Raw genomic sequence first — 7,844 nt, forward strand, 5'->3', positions numbered from 1 at the left:
CAATCTTTATATTTATAAATTTCAAATATATATATATATATATATATTTAAAATTTGTAAATATAAACGTAAATGTAACGTATAGCGCATCGTCGATTTGCCAACTCGAGAGACTCCGGCGAGACGCGAAGAGCGATACCCGAAATGCATAGCATCGTGGCATAGCCAGCGTGTGCTAAGCAGCTACGTCACAGCTCAAGCCAGCTCAAGCGAGAAAGAGACAGCAGATCGTATGTCTGCCCTTCTCTCCCCGCTCGAAGCTTGCCGAGTGCCGAGTCAGCCGACTGGCATATCCCCTCCATCTGAGTAGTTTGGACACAAACCATAGCACAGACACGAACCATGTGTGTACCGTTACTGAGCGTAACGACGTAGTTGACGTCCACTTTCTCAGGCGGCGCGTCAGTATACGTCCGCTGGAACGGAATGACCCCGGTGGCCGTTCTCAGGTTTCTCTCTAGTGCATATTGTAGGTGCGTTCCGAAATGTACTGATTTTTTACTAAGCACAGAGAAGGACTGATTGGCTGCGTTCTGCCGATACTCCGCTAGCCTAGCAACCTCATAGAAGTTAGCCGGACAATTTCGACTTACGACATTTTTTTTTTTACGAATCGACTGTTAGTCGTTTGTTATTTATTGTTAGACTAATTAGAACGTTTGTTAGTTAATAGTTTTTACGTAATCACGAAAATAATTTTTAGCCGGTAAATATAAAATTCTTTACAATTTTCGATTCAAACCGTGGTCAGTCGATGTGGAATCGTTTGTTAGTTCCGAATATACTAAGTAAAACGTTTGTTAGATCACGGTTTCGCTAAAAAAAAAACGAAAAACTGTATATCGTTTAGCTGCCGGAGAGTGGGGGTGAGACGTAGAATATGTGGTGGTTTTGGAACGCATTACGTAATAGTTTATCAACACGGGAAACGTGCTTAACCTATTTTCAATTTATTTATCAGATTTGTCGTCCAGTTCATATACAGAGAGGCGGAAAAGCCGCCGGTATCATTCTCATTGATTCGCATTAATTGTAATTTATATTAAAAACTAATCTTTCCCTGAAAACAAATAGTAGGTATACAAATATATCACTGATATTTATTTCAGCTTGTACTTCCGGCGCAACCTACTGTGATAAATATTCCGGAATCTTTGGCATAATTTTACTACGACGCAGTTTACGAATATTCCGAACCGAGAATATTACGAACAGAGAAACCTCAACGGAGTAAAGTGAATAATACCATAGAGAAAACAGTAAACGAAGTAAATATATGCAGAGAAATCGCGGACGGCTTGCGTATATATTTCGATTTCGCATATTACCTCATCTCCTGTCATATAATTTAGAAAAAGAGCAATATATTTTTCTGTAAAATCTTCCTTGCTAAGCAACGAACAAGCAATCGTTATTCCAAAGGAAGAATTAATGAGTAAAATTAAGGCTAGTATACAGAGTCGGTTCTTATTTCAAGACAATGGCTTAAGGTTGATAATATGGCTCTGTTATATCTAACAATCGAGTGATTAGTTTATAACATCTCTCTCTCTCTTAAGATTATACTCCAGCCGGTCTTAAATATAAAAGATCCGACAATGAAATACTACCCTACAACTTTATTAAGTATTCCATTAAGATCTACTGTGAGAAATTGATCAATCACAATCGAATGTGAGGAAAATAATTAACTATGATTGATTAATTTCTTAAGACTTAAGGATTACTACACCTATTGTATAGATTAAACCTTAAAAAATTTCGACATTTTTCTTGACCACAAGTTAATAAATCTGTTAAAAAAAGAAACAGCGTCAATAATATTCGAACAGATGAACCACTTAACACGCGAATTTAGTTCAAATAATTTATGTACAAAATTCGGACGTGAAATAAATTTGTTCTACCTCGCTTTTTTTACTTCGGTAGAACATTCCTAATTTGACCAAATAAGTAACATTTATTTTGCCACCAATAATTCCTAATTTTTAATCTACAGTCGCAATAATCCATAGTAGATTTGGTAGAATATTTTTGAATATTTCTGAATTTTGATATCTTTGGACCATTGAATACTTTTCTAGAAACATTATGTATCCTGTATATATTTTCTCGATAACGAAAAATGTTTAAACCGTAAACGGACCCTCGAGAATTAACAAAACGGGAAGAAAAGAGGCTATAAGGGTCAAACGCGGTTCTTCTTGCGTAATGTCTCATTTATTCATCTTCTTGGGTATAACTTCAAACGTTTCGGCTCAATTTCGAGCCATCCTCAGCGATAACAATGGTTAGCCCACGATCTCCAAACCAAATAGCAAGCTCGTCGACTCGTGTTATTTGTACCAAATGATCCTTATCTGTAAGATTTTGATGTATAAAATCAAACCTTAATTAACCCGAGACAGTGATTAACTTACCAAATGGCCAAAGAGAACGTGGGAATTAATAAATAATCGAAGTGACTTGTCGGTGGCATCGACATTTTAAAAACGACGGACGGAATAAAAACATTTAACGTAACGTAGTCAGAATTCGAATGTATACATAAATAGTTGTGTCGATGATAAAAGTATTATTGTGATAAAATTCAAAATACCAATGAGAGCACGAGAGCTCGACGCGTCATAACAATTGTACAGCCAATAAGGACATTAATCGTAGGCATGGTTTACAATTTATTTAAAATAGTAGAAACGTTTGAAGTTATACCCAAGAAGATGAATAAATGAGACATTACGCAAGAAGAACCGCGTTTGACCCTTATAGCCTCTTTTCTTCCCGTTTTGTTAAATGTTTAAACGTTTGTAAAAAAATTATCTTTATTCCAGGACACTCGACGAGCTCCGGGCTTTCCCTATCGATGACGACGGTGAATGTCTGCCAAGGATATGCGCCAGAAGATGAACAAGATCTTTTCAACAGAAAACTGAATCGCCCAGCATGCCGAGTATTTTCCGCAAGAAGTAAACTCCCCTTTGTGTCTTATAGCAAGAAATTCTGTGTGAGAAAATCGAGTATCACGTCGGCAAGAGATTCGCGAGTGCAAGCACAAAAAATTGTTGTTAGACATAAATGTATAATGTTGTTTCAACGAATGTTAACTTATTTTTTTATCGCGCTAGCTCTGTGAGTGACGTGTGAATTATTTTGTTTAAATATTAACACGGTCTGAGGAGTTTAGAAATGAGAAAATACGAATGTTTTTTCACGTTTTGTAAAATTCGGATGTCCATTGTGTCTGCACTCTTGCAGCGTTTGGAATTTTCTCACTTTCTCATGATTTTCTTTAGGTAAAAGAAAAGAAAAAGAGTAAATTTAAAACGCCACGATTAACAGTAATTAATGTTTAATTTCGAAGTCTGTCACTTTACATAGTAATAAACAAACGTCATAGATCATATATCATATCAAATTGTATATCGCATATCCGCATATACATATATATAATACACAAGTGTTTTCCTCGTAGAATAATTTACAAAATCAGACTTTCTAGAAATACAGATATCCTGTTGCGTCCTGCTCCTGCTCGGTTCTGTTTTCCGTTATTTTTTTCTTTTTTTTTTATAATCACAGCTTATCCTGATACGTAAAAAAAACATTGCTATTGTATTTTCCTTTTTCCGTTCGATAATTAATCGACACAATCAGAGAGTTTCTCTGAGATATTCGTAAACTGCGATATGAGAGTTAAGGTTTCTCTGGGATATTCGTAAACTGCGTCGTAGTGAAATGCTGTGCCAGAGATTCTGGAATATTTATCACAGTAGGTTGCGCCGGAAATATAAGCTGAAATAAATATCAGTGATATATTTGTATGATATTTGTTTTCAGTGAAAGATTAGTTTTTAACATAAATTACAATCCTTGTATAATTTTAATTTAAATATGAAAAATAAATAAAATGCAAACAGCAGGAATAGTTTTTAGTTGTTGAAAAATGTATCCGGCACAAACGCTTTATAGCTTATATCTGTAACATATATGTATTTTAACTAAAATTTAATTACTAGCTTACCTTGTTCTTATTACTCATTAGGTCATAATCCTGCTCTAGAATCCGTTTTAATGTGCTATCTGTAGCAAGATCATCGCCTGGTTTCATACTGGCGATTGGCTACCACCACCCACTGTGTTCATCGTCACTTGTTTCACCCATGTAATCAGAACTACTCTCTGTATCCTCTTCTATGTTTACGTCCTATAAATTACAAATGTAATTCTTATAAACTTTTCTTACTTTCGCAGTCCTCGATCTGCAATATCATACGGATAAATTAAATCATGCGGTAAATTAAACCTTTCATAGCGCGGCAACGTTAAGAAAATTTCGCCCTCACAACACGATAGTCAATCAGCGTTACATATTTTTCAAGTTATTGCTACTATCTCTTTCTGTTATTAAATTATAAAAGTTCTGAAACGTCCAAAATCAGTAACTTGAAAATGAAACTTACTTCCGTATAATAATCAGCGTGTTGGCCTGAACTACCATCTTCGGAAATTCCGGTCGTAGATGATGCAACTCGACTGCCACCGCTTCTCACTCTACGACGAGGTTCTTGATGCTTTGTTTCGTTTCGATTAAGCGCTTTGACATCTTATGGCTTCTCTTTTTGCGTTTGTCCCAAGACAGATTCCAGCCCTTACACAATGATAAAATATATTTATATTTCTTTAATGTGTACTTTAATATAATTTGTACAAGATTAAGTAGCTTCGCTAATGCTTTTCTAACTTACTTGGAAGTGCATGAAGTATTCCACTGCTTTTCTACCTCTTAATGACCAATGACATCAAGCATCTGTAAACAATTTTATAGTTAGTTTAAACTGCGAGTTTCCGTACGATGACAAAATTACTTATATCTACTTAGTACATACAATATAAGTTTATTTCTATATTTCATAAATCTGTAATTTGATGTAATTGTTCAAATACAACTTTAGTAGGTTACCTCTCTACTTTTGCAATCTATATCTCTTTCATATTGCAAGGATACTTTTTACTAAGTTCAGAATTAAATTTGCATTTTACACTTACCTATATTTTTGCACGTAAAATGTAGCCAGGTATTAGGCATAAACAAATCTGATAAATAAATTGAAAATAGGTTAAGCACGTTTCCCGTGTTGATAAACTATTACGTAATGCGTTCTGAAACCACCACATATTCTACGTCTCACCCCTACTCTCCGGCAGCTAAACGATATACAGTTTTTCGCTTTTTTTAGCGAAACCGTGATCTAACAAACGTTTTACTTAGTATATTTGAAACTAACAAACGATTCCGCATCGATTGACCACGGTTTGAATCGAAAATTGTAAAGAATTCTATATTTACCGGCTAAATTAACACTAAAAATTATTTTTGTGATTACGTAAAAACTATTAACTAACAAACGTTCTAATTAGTCTAACAATCAATAACAAACGACTAAAAATCGATTCGTAAAAAAAATGTCGTAAGTCGAAATTGTCCGGCTAACTTCTATGAGGTAGCCTAGTAATCGTGTGCAGTCGCTCGTTTCTTCTCCTTTGACCCAATGGATTAAAAGGAGAAGAAACGAGCGACTGCTCACGATTGCTAGGCTAGCGGAGTATCGGCAGAACGCAGCCATTGGCTGCGTTCGGGGAGCGCGCTATTAGCGCTATTTGCTTAGGGTCCGTTCCAAATTGCGCATGAAACGCATAGACTGTATTAAGGTCGAAGCACATAAAATTGCAGGAGCCATGAACAGAATGCAGAACTCATATGCGCATGCGCTATGGTATCTGCATTCTGCCCCATGGCTTTTGAATTTTCAATCTACATAAAAATACATAAGCATAGTTTATGTAGATTGAAAATTCAGAAGCCACAGTCATGGGCAGAATACAGGCAGATACCATAGCGCATGCGCATATGGCTTCTGCGTTTTGCTCATGGCTCCTGCAATTTTATGTGCTTCCACCTTTATGGTGCGATCCCATGGTACGGAACGTATGCGCAATGCGGAATTGGTGGAATAAAGTCCGTTCAATGTTCAATGGCAGGCATTCCGTCAGTTGCGTTCCGTTAATAGTTATTTGTGTAAAAGTGTCGTAAGATAAGGCGAGTGCGGTAACCGCACCCGGGAATTTTCATCTTTACACACGACTTACACTCCCTATTTTATGTGGCAAGTGCCTGGAAAGTGGTCTATCATGCACGCGTAGCGTGCGCAATGGGGCACTTTCCATGCACGTGTTGCATAAAATATCTTTTCTAATCCCTGGCGGAAAAAATTTGTATGAATAACTACAAAATTTAACTAGAAATAGAAGTTTGTACATTTTTGTTGAAATATTTAATTTTTTGTAGAAATAGTTATTTTTTTGTAGAAATATCTATGAAATAGTACCACAAATTACAATGTTTTCAAATCAAGAAATTTTGCAAGTAGTATTTTTATGAAAAACTACAATTTTATAAAAAAATAGTACAAAAATCTACAAATTTTAAAAATTTAAGAGAAAACAAAATCTAAAAAAATTAAAACATTTGCTTACTTGTAGAATACAACAATTATTTATAAATGACTATAGAAATCTACCACAATTTACATATCGTAAAACTATACAAATTAGAATCTAATCCAGTTTTTAGTTTCTCATAAAATACTATAATTTTGTATGAATAGTAACATATACTGATTTGTTTGTACAGCTCAAAAATCTATTACAATTATGGCTAATTAAAATTTGTAATTTTTAGTTAAATGTTGCAAGTTTTTACACAAATCTTCCAAAATTCATCTATTATTAATAACTTCTTAATTCGCAAAAGTCAAAATACTTATGTTTTTATTTTCGTATAGTCTGTTGTAAAGTCCAATAGAAAAATACATAAATGTACAATTTTTTACCTATATAAATTTCTGATTCGTGAATGGTTGTAATTTTGTATACAATACTACAAGGTTCTACAGAAAACGACAAAATTCTTAAGCCTTTTACAACTCGTGAATTCATAAAAATCTACATAAATTTGCTTTTTTTAGATGTTTATAAGATATACTACAATTTTACATGAAAATTAACAGACCTTCAACCAAACCTTCAATTTTTCCATGGAAAATAAAAATTAATATGTTAATTAAAAAAATTAAAACAATGAAATAAATTATTGGATCCGCCAGTGCGTAGATAAAAATAATCGAGATTAAGCGACCCAACTGGCCAATTTTTATTTATTCGTCTCACAACGTTTCGACCCCGATTGGGTCCTTTTCAAGTGAACGAATAAATAGAAATTGGCCAGGTCGCTTAATCTCGATTACTTTAAAAAAAATTAAGTATCTTATGCAAAATTAGAAAAAAAAGAAAACTTAAAATAACATATAAGCAATGAGAAGTGCCGTTTTCGGTCAAAGCGGATCTTGATGCTTAATAATATTTCACAATATCAATTATAATTATTAAATACATGTTTCAGTTTTTTAAATTGGCACTACGTGCCAATATGGACTTTGTCGGACTTAAAACGCAATTGTGTAAACTGAAATTAAAAATAATATATTTTATATTAATTTGATATTGTCAAGTAAAATAATATACTATTAGAAGAATATTTATAACAGTTATACAAATTTATATGAATAGATCCATTATATAGAGTATATATTCATAATTCATATATGATTATCTATCACACATGATAATATACTAGTATATAAAACCATATGACTATATATAAAGTTATACTTAAGGAGGCTCTTACCTCGATCATAAAACGACAGATCTTTATAAAATTAAATTATGTTGTAAAGTGAACCACAACGAACCGATGCCCAAAACTTTAGCATAGGTTGACGATAAAA

At 33.8% G+C, this 7,844-nt stretch overlaps 1 long non-coding RNA gene across 2 annotated transcripts; it reads left to right on the plus strand.

Annotated features, from left to right (window-relative positions):
- The first annotated feature begins 704 nt into the window (after nt 1-704).
- LOC112453725 lies at nt 705-3,449 on the plus strand. Of its 2 annotated transcripts, none has more exons than XR_003040646.1 (3): nt 705-1,032; nt 1,110-1,674; nt 2,832-3,449. It is a non-coding gene; the product is annotated as an uncharacterized LOC112453725 (long non-coding RNA). The 2 variants fall into 2 exon arrangements; XR_003040647.1 differs by having other exon boundaries at nt 1,110-1,268.
- The last annotated feature ends 4,395 nt before the right edge of the window (nt 3,450-7,844 follow it).

The sequence above is a fragment of the Temnothorax curvispinosus genome, unplaced genomic scaffold (assembly GCF_003070985.1).
Source record: "Temnothorax curvispinosus isolate PA1 unplaced genomic scaffold, ASM307098v1 QBEX01004646.1, whole genome shotgun sequence".
NCBI classification, from domain to species: Eukaryota; Metazoa; Arthropoda; class Insecta; order Hymenoptera; family Formicidae; genus Temnothorax; species Temnothorax curvispinosus.